At 34.6% G+C, this 26,179-nt stretch overlaps 1 pseudogene; it reads left to right on the top strand.

Annotated features, from left to right (window-relative positions):
- Window positions 1-12,822: 12,822 nt before the first annotated feature.
- On the top strand, window positions 12,823-24,240 carry LOC120215669 (annotated as a pseudogene).
- The last annotated feature ends 1,939 nt before the right edge of the window (window positions 24,241-26,179 follow it).

Below are 26,179 nucleotides of genomic sequence, written 5' to 3'. Positions count from 1 at the left end.
TAATTGATTGCATTTTAGAACTTGTAACTCGATGCTTGTTGAGACTACACATTTTGATTATGGTGCTTTAACGTGATAGAGACATTAGGATTAAACCAATTTCTCTTTCGAAACAAAATAGCCTACCCTTTTATTTATTTTTCCTTTAGTGAACCATTTTGAGCCTTATTCTTTTCTTTGTTCACCACATTTTTAAATACAAGCCTATTATATTTTGTTTTCCCTCTTTTTGTTACCCTTTTTTAGGACAAGGGTGAGATTAGTCTGAAAATATGTAGAAAAAAATTGTTCAAAACAATTCAAAATCGCACAAAGTAGTCCAGGAAATTACATTGTTCGAACAACAGAAAAAAACCAGTGCAGTTTGGTTCAAAAAGTGCAGAAATTCAATGCATAAAAATTCAAAATATGCATTTTCGATTTGAATGAGCAGAAAAATTCATTGTAGAAAAAAAAAGAAGAGAAGAAAAAACAGTTTGTTTGAGTAGAAAAAAAGAAACAAAAAGGGAAAAATAGAAACATTCGAGAAAACAAAGAAAAGAAAAAAGAGAGTGAATAAACCTTTGTGGAATTTCTTGTTTCTCATTTCTTTAATCTTTTTTGTCCCTTTGAATAAATCTTCGGAATAATTTTCTACTTGTCTTGAAATTTTGAAACCCCATTTTCGGCCTTTATCCTACCTGAACCTTAGCCCTGTTACAACTCGTTTTAAAGTCCTCTTGATTATGGCATCATTTTCATGTTTAGTAGTGGAGATTAGATTTAGTTACAAGCTTATGGAAATGTGTTGATTAGTTTAGGCTTGAGCGATTCTTTCACCTGAAACACATGAGTGAAATAAGTGAACCAATGTGAGGAACTAAGTCTTGTGTTCTTTCAAATTGATGGATGATTTAAATGCCATGGTTGGTTTATACTTAATTTATTATGCCTTGCTTGCTTGATCTTGAATTTCAACATTTACTTGCTTTAGTTTTCTTTGAAATCTTGGAAATTCTATGAAATAGGAGTTTGCAACTTGAGATTTTTGGCATGATAATTGAGAAATGTTTGAGGACAAGCATCGAATAAATGAGGGGGAATTTGATTAGTGCTTAAATTATGCATTATTTTGTGTGATTAATCACTCCTTGATTAGTTATTTTAAGTTGCTAATTTGGACCTTTTCATTCATTTGCAATACAAGACAATAAATTCCATAAATGTTGCTAAAACTGATGAAATTGTGCAATTTTTTATTTTCTAGAGTCATGACTAGATTAGTGGGCATGACGCGTCTGACGTAGCATCCAGTCAGCAGCTTCTAGAAGGTCCAGTTAGTAGCTTGGTGGGAACAGGAGACTCAGCCGCATTTTTCAAATTTAAATTAGGATTTATTTTTAATTTAGATCATTCACTCTTGAATTCTCTTATTTCTTTCTTTAGTTTTATAATGTTTTACTTTTTCTTTTTCTTTTTCTTTTTCTTTTCTTTTCTTTCTTTTTTTTATTTAAAGGTTTTCTTTTAAAAATGCTAAGCATGATTTCTATCATACTTAGCTAAGATTTTCATAGCCAAAGGTTGAGCGATGACTCAATTCCTAACATGAGAATTGAAAAGCACCTCATACCCTTTCGGGTTAAATTCTCAATTTCCTAGAAACTAGATTTGCGATTGGTCTTTCTTAAAATCAAAACGCTTTCACTTCAAAAAATAGATTTTGGCTTGGATGTTGTTATGGTTTAATGTTGGGATTATAGAATCAATTGATTCGAATTCCGTTGAACACACTTAGCGATGGCACGCTAAGGGAAATTGCGATCGAGTTCGACTTTCATAGAAAAAGTATAATTCCAGTCAGATTTTTCCAAGCGCTTTTAAATTGTTTTGAGTTAACAGTGATAGTTGAAGTTAATCTGAACAAGGATTGCGACTCCTAAAATAGATTTAGCAAAATCAATCACCAAAGAGGAAAATGAGCTATAAGGATTGAACCTTGCTGACTCAAACCGACATTTAACCAGAGGAAAATTCCTATTCAAGGATCGATTGGAATATGAGGCACGCGAAAGCCTGAGGCTAATTTCATCATATTGGTTTTTAATTTTACTTTCTTCAATTCTTTATCTTCCTTTAAATCTTTATTTACTTATTCAATTTCTCAACAAACCCCCTTTACTTTATTTGCAAATTTTCGTCTCGTTCAAAGAATCAAAAGCAATCTACATCAACATCTTCCTTAGTCTCTGTGGATTTACCCTTACTTTCCTTACTACTATTTTTATTTATTTCTTTTGAGATTAAGGCATAAATTATTTGATAGTAAAACGATGCGTTGTCAAGGTACCTGAGAGAGAAACACATGTGGACTTGATATCACTTGAGTTTTCTCTTCACGATTTTCATGAGTCGGTATGCAGTCTCTTAGATCTCTTCGACCCAATGTTAATGCACATTTTTATGTGATTGAGCATTGTTTGGATGCTCTTGGTGAGGAGGTTCGAATGATCCAAGGTCATCTTAACGGATGTTCTTTTCCTCTTTCTTCCTTATCATAAATACTGTATGCATTCTACTTTAATATTTTTAGACTTTGCTACATGTGGACCTTTGATGTTATGCTTAGTATTTGGTTCTTGGATATTTTCATTTTGATATTATATCTTTGATATTTTATGGATTTTACTTGGATATTTTATCTTGTATGAATTTCATTTATCTTTATTAAGCATCATGATGTCTTTGATGTTTTTTCTTATTATGCTTATTCATGATTCTAGTTGTATATTTATATTACTTTATCTCCTTGTTATGTTGTACTAACATTGTGATAAAGATAAATTAAAAAATGATTTTTCAAAATTAAAATTGGAGTTTAAACTTTTTTACAAATTCATAAATTATTTTATTATTTTTTAAAGGGGCATTTTATAAAAACAAGTTTTCAATGTTTTTTATATCAAAAAGGGAGAGATTGTTGAATTAATATTTTGATATAACAAGTAATATGTAAAATTAATTTTTGGACTTAATTAAATTTTGTCAATATTTATAAAAATAATTCAATGTCCAAATTAACTTGAAAATTTGTTTTAAATATTTTCCAACTTAATCAAACCTTTTCAAAAACACACTCGATCATTTTTGTGCTTTAAAGTTGAGTTTCCAAGGCATTTTAGCTCAAAGGATCGATATCCTTGAAAAATGATCGATCGTAACACCCTTAACCCATAAACGTACTCAATTACGAGTTAAAGATGTCACTTTAACTTTATATCACTTACTAAACAAAACCGGGTCAAAATTTGAACCTTTTCAAACTTATTCATTTATCCCATTTTTCGTAGAATTTATTAATCTCATACATAAAATTTAATATTTTATCCTTAAAATCAGATCCAATTTCAGACGGCAATTTGGCAGTTTATTACTGAATCATATTTAAAATGAAACTACCTACATAAAAAATACATTTTGATAGTTTCATAATCATAATTTAATAATTATTATTCATGCAAAATATTAGTGATATCTAATAATATACATACTAAAACCAATTTATAAAATACAACCCGACTTATAAAACTAATCTATCAAAGCAACGGTCATATAATTAATATACATGCCAACTAGATAAGTCAAAAGCGATAAATACCATACTAATACTGGAATAGGTGCGATCCACAAAAGGTGATGCCCTCTATGCTCCCTACTCCACTTACTTGTTCTTTTCTTTATCTACGCGTTAAATATTCATACGCTAAGTAACAACTTAGTGAGGCATTATCTAAATAAATAAATTATGTCGAGATAATGAATAATTAAATTTCTTACAAAAAAATGTCATAAAAACATATAACAAACTGAATAATTCTTTTCTTTCATCAGAAACCTGAGATTGTCATTCAGAATATAAATCCATATTCACATATCAAACATTCAAAGAAAAATTTACTATCAATGAATTAATCAATCCTTCATATTTCAGTTCATTTTAATAGATAGCCCAATGTATACAACTGAGAAAACAAGGTACACGAGTTATAACGAATGTGTCCACAACATGCAGTCGTAACTGCCAGAACAGAATGCACCCTTGGTGCTAGACATAATTATAGGTACTGTAGAACACAACATCACTATATTTAAAAATACAATTCATATAATTGCAACTCACAACACCAATACATCGTGAAGCCCAGAACACACAGATAGTGCAAGATAAATGTACACAAAGGTACCAGAACGCACATATAGTGGAAAATACAGAACTACTCAACCTCATGGCATGCCAATTGTACCACTAACTCTCTGGGTACATACAATGGACTTAATAATCAAAATCAGATTCCAATTACCATTCAAAATAACTGTCACATAAATCAAAGCGAATGGGCAGTTCAAACCTGAAATCATGCTTAAATCATTTTTGAAAATATTGTGAAAATGTTTCATAATAAAATTCATATTCGTTTAATTTCGAAAAAATTAGAGGTCGACTTATCGTAAGTCTTCCTCGTATCATAACAATATAAATAAATATGTAAGAATGCACCCACCTTAATACCTCACTGATAGACCCTTACTTCGATATTCCTCTCTCAACTACTTTTTCCTTAGCTTTTGGTTCGCTTTGATCATGTTTTTGTTGAGTAGCTAAACAGAAATCATATTCACAACACATACATTTCAAAGCATATGTTAGTATTATACTAACATAATCAAAATCCAAATGATAAAATCCATAAATTATATTTGATATAGAAATCACTTCACTATTCCATAACATTTTCAACATTTCTAAAACGATACTTCAATTCCTTATTTTTTTTGGAGAGATTTGGAGTTTTATGTGAATAGATAAACTAAAGAGAAAACAAGGACATAATAGAAAATATATAATTTTTTTTAATGATTTTCACATCAAAATCGTACGTAATTGATGATAATTTATAAAATCGTTGGTAATTAATAATACTTTTGATTCTTAAAAATTGTTCTCAGTTTATTTAAAAGAAGACTATATATATATAAAGGATCTCGCCAATAGTAGATGACTTCTTTCAATTCCTTAAAGAATTTTATACCGACATATTTTTTTTTACTTTTTATGCATTTATATTTAAAAATAATGTTTCTTTATTATTTAAATTTAATTCATTTTATATCTTTATTATTTATAATTGGTTTAATATAAAAAAATATTAAAACTATATCTATTTTTCATTTAGATATCTAAGATTTTTCGATTAGTATAAGTGTCTAATGTTTTCAACTTTATCATTTCAAATTTCTAATTTGTCACGACCGTAAGAAAATCTATTAAAAAGCAGCCATCCAATTAATGTGTGACACGTGATCTAAATTTTAATTTTCTTTATTTTAAAAAATAAAATTCCTAATTTTAAAAAATAAATTTTCTTATTATTTAGAAAATATCCAAAACTAATAAAATTTTAAAAATATCCCTAAAATCATATCGTCGACCATATTATTTGTCGACAATCATCCATTCATCTATCGGCCACCATTGTAGTCCCCACATAACCCACACGCAAAGAGATTTAGGATTTAGTGTTTGGATTTATAGATTTATAAAATTTTGAGGATGGAGGTTATAATCAGTTGGCGATTGATAGGTCCCAACACAGATGATAAATTAAATATGCTAGGATAGTTGTTCTCTTCTGGTGAGAAAGTACCACAAATTGACTCAACAATGATTGATACTTCATTAATAATTCTCTTCTGCTTAAATAGCAGAATTACACCGAAATAAAAGGAAACAATAATAGAAATGCGGACTGACTTGCGGACTAAGAACCGAAACTGCTGCTCATGAAAACAGAGCCTAAAACAGAATAAAACAAAGCTTAAAAATAGAATGACACTAACGGAAATCATCCGCTTCGTGCGTTCGTGCTGACTTCATGCGCGCCTCCTGCGTAGATGCTCACGGACCCAGTCAAGCTGCATGCCTTCTTCACGTAACGGATCATCCCAAATATTTGGGATTTGGTTTACGGAGTCTTGTGGAACGACGTGGCCTATCATTACTTCCCCCAACAAGCGGATCCTTGTCCTCAAGGTCCAGACGCGGAAACATTTCCTTCAGCTTTGCTGTTGATTCCCACGTTGCCTCTTCGGGTGGAAGGTGTTTCCATTGCACCAAGCCTTCTTCAACCAGCTGAGTCCCTTGCTTGAGCCATCGGTAATCTAAAATAGTTTGAGGTTCTAAGATGACTACCCCATCGTCGGAGAAAGGTGGTAGCTCCACTCGTTTAGTTTCAGCCCTCTCCCGATTGACGTCCTCATTAAGCTGGTAGCTTTTAAGTAGCGATACATGAAACACCGGGTGAACGCGTGCTTCCTCCGGCAGATTTAATTTATATGCGACTGGCCCAATTCTCTCGAGAATCTGATAGGGTCCGAAAAAACGGCTAGCAAGTTTTTGGTGGATCCGTTTAAAGACCGTTTGCTGGCGATATGGATGTAGCTTCAACAGCACCCAGTCACCGATATTGAACGTAATGTCCCTCCGTTTTCGATCTGCCAACTACTTCATTCGATTCTGCGATCTCTCTAAATTAACCTTTAATTGCCGTAGCAGTTCATCTCGGCGCATGAGTTGTTGGTCAACTTCGTCTACTGGAGAGAGACCATCTTTGTACGTCGGAATAGAGGGTGGTAACCGCCCATACAGCGCTTGGAAAGGAGTCATTCCAGTCGAAATGTGGTATGTTGTATTGTACCAATATTCAGCCCATGGTAAGTATGAACACCATTTCCGTGGCCACTGATGAACAAAACACCGTAGATACTGTTCGACGCAACGGTTGATGACTTCCGTTTGGCCATCCGTTTGGGGATGGTATGAGGAACTGAGCTTCAGTTTGGTGCCCGACATCTTGAAGAATTCTTGCCAAAAATTGCTGATGAAAATCGGATCCCGATCACTAACAATTGACTTGGGCATTCCGTGAAGCTTGATAATGCCTTCGACAAATTTTTCTGCCACATTTTTTGCAGTGAAAGGATGGCTTAAGGTTAGGAAATGTGCGGACTTACTGAATCTGTCGACAACTACCATTATGGTGTCTCTTCCTTGTGAGGTCGGTAACCCTTCAATAAAATCTAGGGAGATGTCGTCCCATACTTGGCACGGAATGGGTAGTGGCTGAAGGAGTCCAGCTGGAGTCAAGGTTTCGGTTTTAATTTTCTGGCAAACTTCACATCCCTTTACGTAGTTTTGCACTGCTCCATGCATCCCCGGCCAGTAAAATTGTTGTCCCAGCTTCTTAAATGTACGTAAGACACCCGAATGACCCCCACCTTGGTGTCATGCATCTCGTGCAGCAATTTAGCCCGTAAAGCTGTGTCGTTTGGAACAATAATCCTGCCTTTGTAGCGTAAGAGTCCTTTGCACCACGTATACGAACTTCCAGGTTGTTCTGTGGCCACACGGCTTTTTGCTTGGATGTAGGGGTCCTTTTCTGCAGCTCTTTTAATTTCTTCCCACAAGCTAACTTGCGGAAAAAAAATATTTTGAAGGACGGGACTGCCCTGTTTTCGAGAGAGAGCATCAGCTGCAGAGTTCTCTCGGCCTGGTTTGTATGTAATTTCATAATCGTAACCCAACAGCTTAGCGACCCATTTTTGCTGCTCCGGAGTTGCTATTCGCTGCTCTAAAAAATATTTGAGGCTGCATTGATCGGTCTGAATATAGAATTTCTGGCCTAGAAGGTAAGGCCGCCACGTACGTATGGCTTCGATGATAGCCAACATTTCCTTAGCGTACGTCGACCATGATTTCTTAGCCACTCCGAGAGTTCGGCTCATGTATGCCACTGGCTTGCCACGTTGAGATAGAACTGCTCCGATGCCTTCTCCCGACGCATCCGTTTCAATAGTAAAAGATTCATTGAAGTTTGGCATGGCCAGTATAGGAGTGGTCGTCATGGCCCGTTTGAGAGCAAGAAAGGCACGTCCAGCTTCCTCATGCCATCCGAATTGCCCCTTTTTGAGAAGATTGGTGAGAGGTCTAGCTATGATACCGTAGTTTTTGACGAACTTCCGGTAATAACCTGTCAAGCCTAAAAAACCACGTAGTTCCGAAATGTTAGTGGGTTGTGGCCAGGCTACCATAGCAGCAATTTTTTTGTCATCCACTTTCACGCCTTGACTAGTGATGATGTGGCCCAAGTACTCCAGTTCTTGCTGCCCAAATGCACACTTGCTAGATTTTACAAAGAATCGATGCTGCCTTAATATTTCAAAGGTTTGCTTAACATGTAATAAATGGTGGTCCCAATCCGGACTATAGATTAGAATATCATCAAAGAAAACTAATATAAATTTTCTAAGATGCGGACGAAAGATGGAGTTCATGATAGCTTGAAGTGTTGAAGGTGCGTTACATAAACCGAACGGCATTACTAAGTATTCGTAATGACCATTATGTGTCCGAAAAGCAGTTTTATGGACGTCATTTGGTTTAACGCGTACCTGATGGTAGCCCGCTCGCAGATCGAGTTTGGTAAAATATGCAGCACCGTGGAGCTCATCCAACATATCATCTACTGTTGGTATCGGAAATCGATCTTTAATGGTTGCGGCGTTGAGTGCCCGGTAATCTGTGCAAAAGCACCAATTCCCGTCTTTCTTTTTTACTAGCAATACGGGTGATGAAAATGGGCTAGTGCTGGTTTGAACAAGGCCCGATTGCAGCATATCCTGGACCTGTTTTTCGATCTCATTTTTCTGATAATGTGCGTACCGATAAGGTCGAACGTTTATTGCTTCGGTTCCTTCCTTAAGATTAATGCAGTGGTCAACTTCCCTTGGTGGTGGTAAGCATGAGGGCTCTATGAACAGATCAGAAAATTCCTGCAATAATTTTTGCATGCTTGGATGAATATTCATCGGTGTTTCCGCTTGAGCGATCTGGAAGCATAACGCAAACAGCGTTTGACTGGGGCGACAATTCTTGGTTAGCTCCTTGAGTGACGCGGCTTGGATGTCTTGCCCGTCGACGCCGACTAATCTCCTGGGTTGGTTTTCCCATAAAAATTCCATGGTCAACTGTTTCCAGTCGCACACCACGGCACCAAGTAATTCAAGCCATTGAATCCCAAGTACTACGTCCAATCCTGTGAGAGGTAGGGAATAAAGAGTTAAGGAAAACACAGTGCCCTGCAAATTGATTCGTACCCCTTCGAACCTTCCTTGACATCTAAGAGATTCTCCATTGGCAACCCGAACGGGAAAAATCTCTGTTGGAATCGCCGGTAATCGCAGCAAGTTAGCTAAACGCTCACTCAGGAAATTGTGAGTCGATCCGCTGTCAATTAATATAATGACGTCGTGGTCACCGATTCTAGCTGCTACTCGCATGGTCTTGGGCGCTGACCAGCCCGTTAATGCATGCAATGTAATCTCTGGTTCTAGATTCTCCTCCTGGTGTCTTCCCGTATTTCTTTCTTCATTGACTTCATCATAGATAACGTTGTTATTGTCCTCGTAGCCCTCCAACATTAGTATCCGGGGCCCTTGACATCTATGACCTGCAGTAAAACGTTCGTTACAATTAAAACATAAACCTTGAAGACGTCGTCGCTGCATTTCCTCCCAACTCAGTCGTCGAACTGGAGCGCCAGGTGCTGCCCGATTTGCTGGTGGAAGAACTGGGGGAGCTCGTAATGGAGGGCCAGGTCGTAAGATCCTCCTTTGTCTCATTAGTTGATCATCTCTCATCCTTGCAAAACGTATAGCATCCTTCAAAGTTTGTGGTTTAAACATACGGATTCCATCCGAAATTTCTGTCTTCAAACCACCCATGAAGGTGCCCACCAAAGCCTTCTGTGTCCAACCTTTGACCCGGTTGCCTAATTGTTCGAATTCCCGTTGGTAATCACGCAGGGAACCCGTCTGCCGAATACGGGACAGAGCCTCGTCAAAGTCTTCGCAGTCTGATGGCCCAAAACGCGCCCAGAGTTCCTCTTCAAAATCGATCCATGAAATAACTCGACCTTCGTCTTGAAAAGTCCGGCGAATCCATTGCCACCACTGGTTGGCTTCTCCTTCCAAATGGTAAGATGCTAAAGAAACCTTTTGGTTGTCGGGAGTATTTTGGAACTCGAAAAACTGGTTTACTCGGTTGAACCATTCCGTAGGATCGTCTCCTGAAAATCGTGGAAATTCTAATTTTGCTGTTTTGGAGGATACCACAAGTCGTCCCCCATTGTGACCTTCACGGTTTTGATTACCTTGGTTTGGAGGTTCTTGGTTGGCAAGGAGCACCTCGGAGAGACGGTTAAGAGTCTCTTCAACGTGTCGCAATCGATCCGCCATGCCCAGCTCCATCCGGTGTAGCCCCTCTTGAACTTCACCGAGTCCGACCTCCAGATGTTCAATTCTTTCTTTATTGGTTCCCATAGTAAAATGAACCTGGCTCTGAGGCCAATTGATAGGTCCCAACACAGATGATAAATTAAATATGCTAGGATAGTTGTTCTCTTCTGGTGAGAAAGTACCACAAATTGACTCAACAATGATTGATACTTCATTAATAATTCTCTTCTGCTTAAATAGCAGAATTACACCGAAATAAAAGGAAACAATAATAGAAATGCGGACTGACTTGCGGACTAAGAACCGAAACTGCTGCTCATGAAAACAGAGCCTAAAACAGAATAAAACAAAGCTTAAAAATAGAATGACACTAACGGAAATCATCCGCTTCGTGCGTTCGTGCTGACTTCATGCGCGCCTCCTGCGTAGATGCTCACGGACCCAGTCAAGCTGCATGCCTTCTTCACGTAACGGATCATCCCAAATATTTGGGATTTGGTTTACGGAGTCTTGTGGAACGACGTGGCCTATCAGCGATAGCGACAACAACGATGAGATCAGTCGTTGAATGAAACTGACTCTTTAAGATTAAAGATTTTTGTGATTTTAGAGAAATTTTGGAAGTTTTTTCTTTAAAAAAGTTATAATATTTTTAAATTTTTAAAAGAAATTTTAAAATTTTTAAAAGACATCATGTCAAATTTTGATTAATTGAATTTTAGCGAATTTCTTTAGAGATGGTGACAGACCACCATATACTTAAAATCGTAGCATCGGAAATGTTAAAAAGACTACATTAATTTAAAAAATTTAAACGCCTATATTAAAAAATAATATTTTTTATATTAATCCTTTATATTTTGGTTCATTCTGAAGTTTCTTTCCAATTTTATCCCTAAAAATAGCAGTCTTTATATCTTTTGAGGTAAATTATATGGGTGACCACTCAAATATTACTCGCTTTCATTTTGACTATCGATATTTTGATTTCTTCAATCGATCAAACCACCCAATTATTAAAATGTTTCAATCAAGTCAATGAATGTTAAATTTTAATGGATGAGGTAATGTGACTGTTATTAAATGACTTAATACTAAAATAAGTGCCCAAACTATACCGCTATGTACCTAAAGTATTTTTTTGACTAATCTCGGTGCCTATCATTATAAATGTTACCATTTTAGGTGCTCGGGCCATTAACGACCTTAATTTCTTCCGTTAAGTGACACATTTCAAAATCTGGTATTTTGAAATTTATTTTTAAAAACTATCAAAAGTATTATTTTATTTATAAAAAACATTAATTTCTCTTAAATTATAAAAAAGCCCAAAAATCCCAAAAATCCCAAATCATAACCTTAGCCCACTATCACCGCCCTTCTTGGCCATGACGACCACCGCCAATGTAGTCTCTGCCATATGTCTAGTCATACGTCGTCGTAGTTGTTGTCGTTTGGCCGTCGAAATCGCGTGGGATCACGAATTTTCATCTTATGGTTTGTGGGATATAAAACGTCAACTCGTCATCGATCAACCGTTGATCGGTCACGATTTCATAGGGGTTTTGGTCGGATGAGAGAGGTGAGGTCGGGTGGAGCTTCATCGACAACAAAGGGTGATGGTAGGCGTGGGTTTAAGGGTTGAAATGAAAATTTTCAAAGTTTTGAGGTTATTTCAAAAAAATATTTTTTCTAATATATAATGTTAACCGTTTAATTTTAAATAAAACTTTTAAAATTATTAGATTGTGACGCAAGTCACTTAACAGGGGGAATTAACACCGTTGACAGCTCAAGCACCTAAAGTTGTAACGTTAGGTACATGGATGAATTAAAAAATACTTTAAACACCTATTCATGAAAGTTTGGGTACTTATTTTAATATTAAGCCTTGAAAAGTTAATTCTCTAATATTACACGTATTATCAATTTAATTCTAATTTTAATTTAATTTATTAAATTTAATTCTCTAATAAGATCTTAACACGTCAGCATCTTATTGGAGTTATTATTTTTAATTTATTTAATTTAAAACATAAAGAAATAATCTCAGGAAACAAAGGAAATTAAGAAAAAAACGAAATAAATCAAATAATAAGGAAGGGTTTTCATTGATTTTTGCGTGAACCAGAAAGAGTGTAAAGGGGAAGGCGTCGTTGTTGCTTGGGTCCTGTTGCCATCACCGCCGCTCCAGTTTTCGCTGTTGGATCGTTAGCCTCCCTATTTATATTTGCAAGGTAATTTTTGTTAGTGTTCGGTTCATTGGAGTTGAACGGAAAAATGAGGGATTTTGTTCGGGGAGAGAGGCTGTCGTGGTGGTCATCACCGCCGATGGTTGTTGATTCGATTATAAGCCGTTGGTGAGTCCAGTTTTGCCTATTGTCATGGTTGGCCATCGCTGGAGGGTTGCGGTGGTTAACTTGAGCCTTCAACGGAGTGGAGCAAAGTCACTGGGTTAGTGATGGGCGTAGCTATGTCCATTTGTGTGTTGTCATGGATCGTCGTGGGCGGGTTGTCAAAGATGGGAGTGGCCTGGTTCACGCAGATATTTCTGTTAAACTAAATAAATGAAAGGGTAAACAACTTGAACGACCACCTAATTATGGAATTGGTGTCAATATGATCATTATTTTTAAAATTCCATCAATATGATCGTCTAACTATTTAATTGATTTCAATATAGTCACCTACATTTAACATGTGCTCACATGAAAGTTAACAAATAGTATAATTATATATTTAGTCCTTATAACTTAAATATATTCTCATTTTTATCCTAATTTCGATTTAATTTAATAAATTTAATTCCCCAATCACAACATGACTCATGTCATCACCTAATTAGAGAGTTTTTTAAATTTCAATCTAATTAATTTAATAAAATTCAATCTAATTAGAAGGTGACACGTGTCACCTTCTGAATTAAAGAAAAATAATTGAAGAATGTGTTTTACAGCTTAGGAGAATTAAACTTGGATCTCAAAGGAAGCCTTTGCAAGTGTTATCCACTGAGCCGATTCCCACATTTGTTATTATCTTAATACATAATTTATATATCCTGTTCAAGTTTAGGCAGGAAAAAAAATTAAAATAACATTAATTGGATTTGAAGCCAAGTTCTATTAGAAACCAAGCATGCCTCAATCAATAAGCTAAATCTAATATTTGAGATTTAATTACAACATTTCATATATATTACTACATATTATAGTTAATGATAGAAAAAAAAAAGAAACAAAAATGGATAAGTGAGATCTTAAACATAAGCTAATTGAAAATATGATATCACTTAAATCACTAAAATAAATTTAATAGATTATTTATAATTGATTTAAGATATTAATACTTTTAAATTAATTTATTTTTAATAATTATATATATATATATATATATATGAAATTATAGTTAAAATTAAATTAAAAATCTATTTAACATACTTGAACTCACGAGCACAATTTAAAATCAAAAGATAAATTTATAATTTGAATCTTAAATATTTTTTTCTTATGAATATAATTTGAATATTAAATTATTTTTAAATGATTTCATATATATAATCATTAAAATAAATATGAAAATAATAAAATTAAAATCTTAGACCAATTATAAATAAATTACTAGACTTATTTTAGTAATTAAAGTGCTTTCATATTCTAACTTGACCTAGGTTTAAGTCCTCACTTATCCTAGGTTTAAGTCCTCACTTATCCATTATTATTATTATTATTATTATTATTATTATTATTATTATTATTATTATTATTATTATTATTATTATTATATTGTAAATAATTCAAAAATATTAGATTTAGCCTATTGGTTAAGGTTGGTTTCTAATAGATCTTGGGTTTAAATTCCAATTTATGTTATTTTAGTTTATTTTCTGTCTAAACTTTAACAAGTTATATAATTTATGTATTATGATATTAACAAATGTGGGGAGTGGCTAAGTGGTTAAGGCGTGCAAAAGCCTCATTTGAGACCCTTGATTGATTTCCTTGAGCGGTAAAACAAATTCTTCAACTGTTGTCTTCTGATTGGATTGAAATTTTATTAAATTAATTAGATTAATATTTTAATAAAATTTTAAAAAATGTCTCTAATCAGGTGATGAAAAGTGTCACAATTTAATTGAAGAATTAAATTTATTAAAAAAATTAGGACCGAAATGAGAAAATGTATAGGTTATAAGGGCTCCCGTAGAAGGCAAAGCTTTAGTGGTTAAAAGAAGCCCGAGTACTCAATTGTTAGAAGACAATGCACAACGTGAGAACATCTTTCATACCCGATGCCATGTGAATGAAAAGGAGTGTTTCATGATCATAGACGGTGGAAGTTGTACCAATGTGGCAAGTACCATCATGGTGTAGAAATTGGGATTGAAAATGTTGAAGCATCCAAATCCCTATAAACTACAATGGCTTAATGAACAAGGAGAACTTAACGTCAATAAACAGGTGATGGTTCCTTTTTCAATTGGAAAGTACAAGGATGAGGTTATGTGCGCTGTTGTTCCAATGCATGCTAGCCATTTACTCCTTGGAAGACCATGGAAATATGATAAGAGGACCATCCATGATTATTTTACCAATCAATATTCGTTCAAACATGGAGGGAAGAAAATTATCCTTACACCTTTGATGCCTAAGCAAGTCCAAATTGATTAAATCAAGATGAAACAAAGTGTTGAGGTCATGAGGAAAGGAAAATCGACATCAAGTAAGGAGGAAACTAGTCCAAAAACAAGTGCTTATACATCTAAGTGCTTGTTACAGAAATAATTATTATCGAGACGCAAGATTGATGATTTTTCTAACATTGAAAATGCAGAAATTTCCTTTGACTTGAAGGATGTCCCAAGCAACAAAACTTATCAATTTAGGAGGCTAAAGGACGTGACCTTTCATGAATCAAGAGTTGCGTCTAATGAAAGGCAAAGGGAGACGGTTCTTCATCCAAAGAGCGTGACTTATGAGGATTATAAGGACATCACCATTCCAAGAGTCATCACCTTTCATGATTCGATACATCTCTTGAGGAACTGAGGGACATGACTTTTGGAATGATAAAAGACATAAACGTTCAAGGCAAAATATCTTCAATAGACATGAACTTTGAACATTCATCTAACAGGGAGTACAATTTAACTTTAATTATGTTTGATCACATTTTTATTTATGAAAGTCTTTTTTCTTTTCAGGCCATGGATTTTTCAAGCATTCATTCCAAGAACATGAACCATTTCATAAAGGTACTTGTTGATTCTAATGGATGGAAGGACCTTAGAAAAAGAAAGCCTTTCGATTTGAGCACAAATCGATTAAAAGAAGTGCATAATGATGTGATCCAATTCAACATTATGTTCAAATTGGTTATTCCAACCTTTCAAGGGAATAAACTTTCTATCTTTATACATAATGATGCTTATTTCATATGCCATAACATAGTTATATTCATATACATATATTACATATATAGCTATAATGATAATAACTTATTCATTACTATGTGAGGCATACGTTATTATTATATACTATAGTACACATTTCTATCTTATACACATTATATAAGTTCACATACTTAACTTAATTATTTATGCTATGTGTGTAGGTATATTCAGCCACAACTTGGGAGCTAAATTGGAGCTAAATGGAGCATGCAACAGCAAGGAAACTTACATAGGGACATCTAGGAGAGCATAAGGAACCATTGGTGAAAAGTTTTCCAGAGACCCGTGATGTCATAGCTGGATTGAGCTAAAGATTTGATCTACAAGATGACTTCAATTCAGCTGGGGAGCTGCACCATTATCATCACCACTTAGGACACTTCAAATATGTCCTAAGTCAAAATTTATGAAATCCTACCTTTTCGTGAATTGTTTTCATCTCAAGAGGTACCTTTTCACAAGGAGCTGCCATAATGTTCACCATGCTATAACTCACCTCCATCACATTCACCTCCGAACTAGCTCAAACATGAAAGGTTACCTTTCCAAACATTGTGACCTTTCATGAATAATATTGCCCATGAAGATGCCCTTTCACCAAGGAGCACATTGGTGAAGAGATCACACCCATTGGAGGCCTAAAACATCAAAGGACATGATACAAAGCTCCATGACTATTCGTCCACACCACATGCCTTGTATATGATAGCTTTGGCACCAAGCATGAGGAGGCACATCATTATTTGGCCAAGGAGATGACTTTGGTGCCAAGTTGAACCAACATGCACATTCGCCCAAGGGAGATGTCTCCCTACCTTTTGCTGAAACATCAAGGCACTTCATAAAGGGTTAGTCGAACCATCACCAAGCCAAGGTACTTCTCCTTTCATTTTGAAGCATTATGTACTTTCCTAAAGTCATGTATCTAGCCGAATAATTAAGAGACTATTCGACCAAGCCCTCTCATTTCCTATAAATTGAGAGGCTTGCCTTCATTTGTAATCATCTCATCTCATATATTAAACAAACTCTTGTGAGTTAATTTCTCTTCAAAGTTCTTTGTGAACTTTATCGATTAAGCAAGTATAATTCATATACTTATGGCGTCATACCTTTTATCTTGATTCCTAAATTCCTAGATTTATATCTAGTGGGTTGAAGACACTATCACCACCCCTCAAGTAAGTTTGTGAAGATCGAGATTGTGCTTTCTAGCATAGTTTCCTCTTTGGCGTGCTTAAGATACAACATCACCACCATCTCCATTTCAACATCAACACCATCAACATCCTCTATCAAGACCATCATCATCCACTTAATTCAGCAGCCATCTCTTTCATTTCTTTCTATTTTCATTACTTTTATTATTATCCATTTCTTAAGTCCATCATTAATATTATTTCTTTCTTATTTTTATTGTAGCCCAAACTTATAACTCAAGGACATCAGTACTTATAAATCCTAGATCGGGACACAATAAGGCTATCTACTCACTTCAATCAAAGCGTGTAGATTCAGCCTATATTAGGTAGAGTCCACGTACATCAACAATTTCCAGGAAAGTATTCAGATGGCTCCATATAAAGCCTTATATGGGTGCAAGTGTAGAACTCTACTGTGTAGGACAGAGCTTAATGAAGGCAAGATAGTAGGCCCTGACTTGATCCAAGAAACCGAAGAAAATGTTCAGTAGATCCAGAGTCATTTAAAAAAAGGCTTATGACATACAGAGGTCGTATACCGATCTGAAGTGCAAGGATATTGAGTTTGAAGTAGGAGACATGGTGTAGGGAGATAAAAGAATTACAAAAGTCTGATAAATGTTTGATAGCTAGAGTAGAATTAGTTTGTCTAGGTGATTTACCCAGTTTCAAGATAAAAGAGGAAGATGTGTTATTCTTTAGAGATTAATTGTTTATGCCATCAAACAAACAATTGAGGGCAAGAATGCTTGAAAAGGCATATTGTAGTTCACTCTTATTCCACCCCAGGGGTGAAAAATGTATAGAGAACTCCGACAATTGTATTAGTGGATGAGCATGAATATAGAGGTATCTAAACTTGTGTCAAACTATTTGGCTTACTAACAAGTTAAGGTATAACATCAAGTTCCTTTAGGTTTGCTTTAGCCCATTCAGATGATGCAATGGAAATGGGATAAAGTAACTATGGATTTCATGATCGGTTTACCGATGATGACCCAGAGACATAACACGATTTGGATAGTAATAGATCAGCTAACCAAGACAACCTATTTTATGCCAATGCGAATAGATTTCACTCTAGAAAAGTTAGCTCGATTGTACAGTTAGGAGATTATGAGACTCCATAGAGCATCTACATCGATCATTTTCGGTATAGAGTCATGTTTCATTTCGAGATTTTAGAAAGCACTTAATGAAGATTTGGGTGCACAATTATATTTCAGTACCACCTTCCATCTGCAGAAGGATGCTCAGTCTGATAGAGTGATCCATATTTTGGAAGCTATTCTTTAGTGTTACATTATCAATTTTATGGGTAGTTAAGAGGATCATCTTCCATTAATCAAGTTTTCTTATAATAACAGCTATCATACTAGTATTTAGAGGGGCCCTTACGAGGCATTATACGGGCTAAAGTGTAAGACTCCCTTGTGTTTAACGGAGCTTAGCGAGAGAAAGTTGGTTGGGCCAAATTTGATTCGAGATACAGAAGAAAAAGTCCTTTTGATTTAAGGTTAATTGAGAGAGGCGTTTGATAGATAAAGATATTATGCAAATCTAAAGTGTAAGGATATAGAGTTCGTTGTAGGGGACAAAGTGTTTCTCAAAGTGTTGCCTTGGAGAAAAGTACTTCGCTTTGGGCGTAAAGAAAATTGACCCCCCCGGTTTTATAAGACCCTATGAGGTTCTTAAAAGGATTGGTCCAGTAGCTTATCATCTAACTTTTCCACATGAGATAGAGTGTATTCACAACGTGTTTCATGTGTCTATGCTTAGGATATATCATTCTGACTCGTCTCAAGTTATCCTGCTAGAACATATCGAAGTGGGTCGGGACATGTCTTATATTGAGGATTTTGGCTTGAGAGGTCAAGAAAATATATAACAAGAGGATATTGATGGTTATGTTCCTTTGGATGAATCATGGTGTCGTGGAAGCAACATGGGAAATCGAAGAAGCGGTGCAACTATAATATCAACACTTATTTAGTTCATATAAATTTTGAGGATAAAATTCCTTTTAAGAAGAGAGAGTTGTAACACCTCAAAAATTATGGTAGGCCCTCATGAAATAATTGGGTTAAGTATGACATAGATTTGGGCTTGGGTTGATCCCAAAAAATGATAAAAATGACATTTTTGAATTGAGACTAAAAGAGGAAGGGATAAAGTAACAATTAAACCCTTGTTGAAAATAAGGCTGAAATTGTTTAATTGGAGTGAGATCACCCATTAGGAAGAGGAGAGCTTCTTGTATATTCTTCATTTTCACTTTTCTCTCTTATTCTCACCATTATAAGAATCACAAAGGTAGAAACTTGATTGTCCCACAAGTCCAAGCCAGATTTTTTAAGGTAAGAATGATAATCTTCTCCCTAAGAGCTTCATTTCAAGCCCACCATCTCAAGTTTTGGCTATGGTGGTCATGGTGATGGTTTTAAAAGGATTTTGGGTTTCAAAGCTTTAAAAGGTTCCTAATTTGTTTCTAGGGGTTAGGATCTTGTTTCAATTCATTTAAAGTCCTTAAGTAAGTTAGTAAATCCAAAAGTATAAACATGGAGAAGCTTATGCTTTGGTGACCTTAAGGTGTTTTTCAGCAACTAGAGTCAAGGTAACACACTCCTAACTCATTTGTACCATTTGTAGATCATCATATGTAATTTTCTTGCTTATATGTGTGCATTTTGGGTTATTGGTGATTCATGAGGGAAAAGGGGTATTTAGATGTTTATTATACTCTAATATGACATATTATGATCCCCTTAAATTCTCATAAGCTTTAAATAACATTTAAGGGCCTTTGAGGGTTTTGGGTATGAGTGGGATGACTTTTTCTTGAGAAAAATAGAGTTTCTAGGCTTGGGGTATCAGTATCGGATGAATAGTACCATTTAACTGAAAGGCCGAAGTTAAGGGATTTCAGTCAATGGTATCAATATCTTGCTCATGTGGTATCGATACTTGGGGTATCAATACCAAGGGTAGGGTATCGATACCACCGTTGTGCTACAAATTCTAATAGCCAATTTTGGTATCGGTTCTTGGTTAGTTTTAATACTAAATTAATTTTTCTAAGACATCGAACTTAAAATCAGTACCTGATACCAATAATAGTATTGGTACTCCAATAAAGTGGTATCAATACTCTAGAGCCTCTTTAGAATCCAGTGACCGATTTTGATACCGATACTAAAGGTTTGATATCGATACTAAAATGATCAGTATCGGTACCCTCGTGCTGATTTGGACAAAAACCCTAATGAGTGGTTAAAAGCATGGGAAGGGGTTAGAGACATGATTACTACTTCAACAAGCTTCAATATATTTGTGAGATAGTTGAATATATTCTCAACAGTGCTAAGACACTTTAGTATTAGTGCAAATGCACTTCTATATCAGTGCTGAGACACTTCAATACTAGTGCTAAGGCACTTTAGTTATCTAATGGCAATGCCACTATACCATATACTTCGAATGTAAACAATGCTTTATTAGGATTTATGCTTGGTGCATTTTGTTGCCTCTTGACTATACTTGTTGGCATACGCATTTAACGGATTCATGTAATATAGTAGAGTTATCTGTGTGGCACTAAGCTTCTAGCTCAGTGTTTGGAATTTATTTTCGTTTGCAGGTTCTTAGTTGCCATATCGAGGAGCTTATCGCCATGACTTGGATTTCCATATTCAGTCGAGTTGTAGAGTACATCTTGATTATTTTAGATGGGCATGTATCTTATAGACTTTTTTGTATAATTGAGTCGTAACTCTTTTTTATTAAATTCTGATGTCAATTTTGTGATGCTATTTTAAGAGCTCTCTACTTGTAAACTCGAATATTAACGTTTTAATTATGGATGGTTATTTATGATTTCAATCGATCGATTTCAAAAAAAAAATGGTTAACCACTTTGGTGGTTCCGTGTAATATTCAAATCCTTTGAATTTTGGGTCAGATCAAATTTGGGTGTTACACATTTTTATTTTGTGGGTGTATATGCATATCTTATGTTGTATGCATGGTATGTTAATTGGATTTAAAGGGGAAATGATCTTCACGTTTTTATGCTGTAATAAATCTCCCCTTATTCATGTTTTTAGGAAAATGGAAAAGTAAGTAGGTCTTCTATAAGGTTTCCAATAACTGCCCGTAGAATGGATACACTTGACGATTTACTCGCTCCAAGTGACCTTATATCACTTCACTGTGCTTTAACAAATGAAACTGTTCAGATTATCGACGCTGAATGTTCGCCGCATGTAAAACCTGGTATATTTACTTCATATCTTGATATCATCTTTTTTCTTTAACTTATGATTCATTCTATGTCTTGTCTAAATTTGTTTCGCTTTGGGTTTACTTGCATTTAGGGGCTTTTCTTGTTAATACGGGCAGCAGCCAGCTCTTGGATGATTGTGCAATAAAGCAGCTTCTAATTGATGGCACCTTAGCTGGTTGTGCTCTGGATGGAGCTGAAGGGCCACAGTGGATGGAAGCATAGGTATGCTAAAATATCTTAGGCTATTTGCTGCTGTGTGGTGTTGTTTCCTTGGGAATGTAGTCTGTAATCGAATTATTTTGACATCTTTGCTTCAGGTGAAGGAGATGCCCAATGTGTTGGTACTTCCACGAAGTGCAGATTATTGTGAAGAAGCGTGAATGGAGATAAGGGAGAAGTTATCTCTTTGTGCAAACATTTTTTCTTTGATGGGGTTATTCCGACTGATGCCATTTCTGACGAGGATGAGGAAGAAAGTGAAATAGTCGATGAAAAAGGATTTAGCATACAGGACGAAGAAAGTGCTTTGCAAGGATCTAGTGGCGAACAGTTGATCAATGTGATTCAACTAAGTCCTAAAAGCACCATTAAAAATGATTCCAATCAATCGAAGTAGTCTCCTAATCGAAACATGGGTTCTGATTCGTCTAGTAATATTGCCACCAAATCAGATGGGAGACGCCGCAGATCGGGTAAAAAGGCCAAAATGAGGCAGGCCAGTCAAAAAATGCTACCAAAATCAGCTAAACCCTTATTATTATTATTATTATTGCCCTCCCGATTTTCAAGGCTTCGCCTTGACTATTCCGAATCAACCCGAGTCGTGGGGTGAATCTCCTAGTGGGATTTTCTGAATACACAATGACTCAAATTCAAGACTTACTTAAGTGATATTAGGCTACTTACCACTTAAACCAACGTCGTTGGTCGAACCCTTATTATTAGAGTAAGATAGTACTTCACAAAGAGAAGATGACATTACTATGAGTGGCATTGATCAAGCACTAAGTTCTCGGTCTCGGTCTCCTGAAGACTCAAGAAGTAGAAAAACCTCTATAGAATTGATGCAAGTGTCAACTTCTGACCAACTTCTTAAATCTAGCAAGAAACCAAGTGGACTGTCTGGTGGTACACTGAAGGATGGATGTATTATAGCTTTGAATGCAAGAGATCGTCCTGCACTTCATGTGCCCAAACAAAGAGTTAAAGGTGGTGGTTTTTTCCTTAACACCATGTCTAACGTAACCAAAAGAGATCCTGCAGTGTAGTTCCTTGTTATCTAAAAACAAGGTTTGTTGGCAGAAATTTTGTGACATTTGCAGTTGGTCCTTACGTTTTGCCTATGCTTAAAATTATCATGATGGACGTTGTTTGAATTGATTAATCTTACGCCTAAGCCTTTGGGTAAGTGAAATTGAATTTTTTATGCATGATTTTCATGAGACGATTGGTCTACTTTCTTGTGTTGCTGGTGGGAAATTGTTGTAGGTAACTTTTTTATTTTTACCAATTATTCAATTGTTTTTGTACTATCACTTGATTGATTCTTACCTAAGAAACTCACCAGGAATTGGGTTGATAAATTTGTTATAAAGTAGTTCCTTAGAGGCTAGAGCCTTTTGTTTTTAATGGAAATTTTCTTTTCTTTTCTTTTTTAATTTTTTTAATTTATTTGCTGTAGTTGGTTAATGTGTTATTTTAATTAGAGCAAAACAATGTTTCTGATTACTAGTAGTACCTCCATTTTGATACTAGTGAGGGAGCAGTTATGCTTTAGCTTATCATGAGAATATAATGCAATCCCTATGACATCATCTGGGGTTTATTTCAAAATACATTGAAGTTTGTGGTCTGTAATGAGGTTTGTTGTGATTGCAGATTAATAGAAGAATGGAATTGTATTTGCTAGTCACACACAGCTTCGTTGTTCGGGAGAGTTGAACGTTGCAAGGTCCTTTGGAGGAATGCAGGCTGGTGAATTGCAGAAACCCTTTAGTAAGTTCCCCCATCATTTTGTAGTATCAGGGGGATGGCAACTAAAAATCCTGTTCTCCTAGGTTTTAAGTTTTGAGATGATTGTCAGGCTTTTATATACTGTAGATGGGTATCCCTTGTTATCTTGTTTGGATGAAATCGACAGGCTGTTTTGGATGTACGCACAGAGATTCTACAAGGTATGGTATAAGGTAGGACGATGCTCGCTCGATTACATTATCATTATATTTGGATGGTGTAGTCACTCATTTTCGTTTCGGGTTCAATTTAATATATAATTTTAGAAATCATATATATAATACATAGTTTTTGAAAGCATTTTAAAAATATATATAATACATAGTTTTTTAAAAAATATTTTAAAAAATATATAATATATAGTTTTTGAAAACATTTTGAATATATATATATATGATATATAGTTTTTGAAAAATATTTTGAAAACCTATATAATATATAGTTTTTGAAAATATATATAATATATAGTTTTTGAAAATAATTTGAAAAAATATATATATATATATATATTTTTGAAAACATTTTGAAAATATATGTTATATAGTTTTTAAAAATATTTATATATTATACTATAGTATTATATTATATATATTATATTGGTTTATTATTTTATTGTTTTTTATTTATTTTTTATTTTTTATCTTTTAACTTTTTATTTATTTTCTGTTTTTGTGTAATTTGGTCTAACAGGGAGTCCAAGTGAGGGCTTGAAGGAGCCCAACCGGGTGGCAGGCCTGACCAGCAAACCAACCCGACCAAGAGTCCAACAATCCAACTCGACCCAAGTTCGCCTGACCCAACGAATTAAGGTTTTCAATTCAAGTAAAAGCACCACAGCACCAGATCCGTTGGATCTGAGCCAATCCAATGGTCCACATGGGCCATATGTTAGGGTTTCAGTGCCACACGTTCAGGGGGAATCGTCGGTCAGCCTGAGGACTCATGGAGAGTCCTCGTTCCAATAACAACAACAACACATCTCGAAATCAAAAACAGGATCATATCTTAGTCAAAATAGGAATTTAAACTAACAAAAATCTAAGGCTATAAATGCATGTAAATGTAAAATAAAACAAAAGTTATAGATCAAAGTAAAAGCAATTGTAAGCTTCGAAAGAGAAGAAATAAAAATGGTATTTCCTTTCTTTTCGGTTCATTTGCATGTGGTTGTATGGAGTTTGTTTGTTTTTTTTTATTCGAAAAGGAAAAATCCGATGATCCAAAGAGAACTTTTTTTTGAAAGATCTTCATCAGATCTAGTTCTCTACGAGGCTCTTTTGTGAAAACAAATAGGAGATTTAGAAATAGGGGAACAAAAGCTCTTGAATGGTGTAAAAAAGGTTTTGTTTCGCCGCCGATGAACGACGGCCGAAATCTGGGTTCATATGAATTCCGGTGGAGTGTTCTTCATAAAATGAAGAACACGATGAACGTTTTCAGAGAAAAAAAAAGTAAGGGGTTTTGATTGATTGGGGGAAGAAAAAAATGAATTTTGTTTGTAAAATTTGGCTTTATAGCCAACCTGAAACCTGACCATTTCACCCTAGGATCCATGTGTTTTCACACGGGTAGGGTCTAATTACAAAATTGGTCCCTAATTATTTTTTAAAACCCATTTTTTGTTTTAAATTTAATTTTAGTTCTGATTTTTCTCTTAAATTTGCCACTCACTTTATCTTATTTCATTTGGTCCTTTCTTTATTCATTAAATATTTTCATTTGATTATTTCTAAAAAAGATCACTACATTTGATTTTAACCCGACTTTTTTTTATTTTATCTGTTTCTTTTATTTTTATTTGAATTTAATTATTTTTTTTAATTTATCTTTGTTTATATTTAATCCTACAATTGGCATTTTATTTTAATTGTAATTTAATTAATTTTCTCTTTATCTCTTTCTTCATCACTTCTTGTTTTTAACATTTGTGATCCATTCTTTTATTTGATATTAGATTGCTCTATTTATTTTGGATATTTCATTCAATTAATTTATGTTTATTCATTTTCTTTTCGACATGTATGTACCTATGTACCTCTTTCCTTTCTTTATTTAAATGTTATATTTAATTTTTGTACTTCTTCTGTAACACCATAACCGTATAATTATACCTATACAGATTATAGATGTCACTCGAATTTCGAAAACCATTTTCAATTCAAAATCATGATTTAAATTTTAAATATTTAAAATGGTAATGATATTATATAAATATATCATATCATCAAATGATTTTGAATGTGAATAGTAACAGTGACCTATACCATGAACATGAACAATGTATCGATGCATGCTACAGTACGTGAACAGTGTACCGATGTACTAAAACATCGAATTAAAATTGTGTATCGATGCACTACTACAGTAACGTGAACAGTGTACCCATTTGAATATCAATTTTATAGAAAATTGTTGCTCCTTTTAAGTTGATCAACAAGTCATCAATCCTCAAAGATGATACTTGTTCTTGATAGTTACTTTGTGTACTATCGATAATCTATGCATAATCGCATATATCCATTTTTTTATAAACAATACCGGTTCACCCAAGGTAAAATACTCGGCCTAATGCATCCTTAATCTAGCAATTCTTGCAATTGGTTCTTTATTCTCTTAACTCAATTGCAATTGTTCGATATGAACCCATAAATACAAGATCAATACATTGATAACCATCAATTGAATTCCACCTCTCAATCTGGAGGTAACCCAAATAATAAATCTAAAAAGACATATGGAAATTCCCAAGTTATGGAAATATCATATGATCTTACTTTAGATACTTGAGTATCTATCACTTTAGTTACAAAAGCTATGCATCCTTTTTACATTATCTTAATCGCAACCATTGTTGATATCACATTAGTGATGATTTCATTTTTTTTTTCATCAATCATTAATTTT

The sequence above is a fragment of the Hibiscus syriacus genome, unplaced genomic scaffold, assembly GCF_006381635.1.
Source record: "Hibiscus syriacus cultivar Baekdansim isolate YM2019G1 unplaced genomic scaffold, ASM638163v2 tig00110151_pilon, whole genome shotgun sequence".
Lineage (NCBI taxonomy): Eukaryota > Viridiplantae > Streptophyta > Magnoliopsida > Malvales > Malvaceae > Hibiscus > Hibiscus syriacus.
This window is presented reverse-complemented; position numbering and strand designations above follow the sequence as displayed.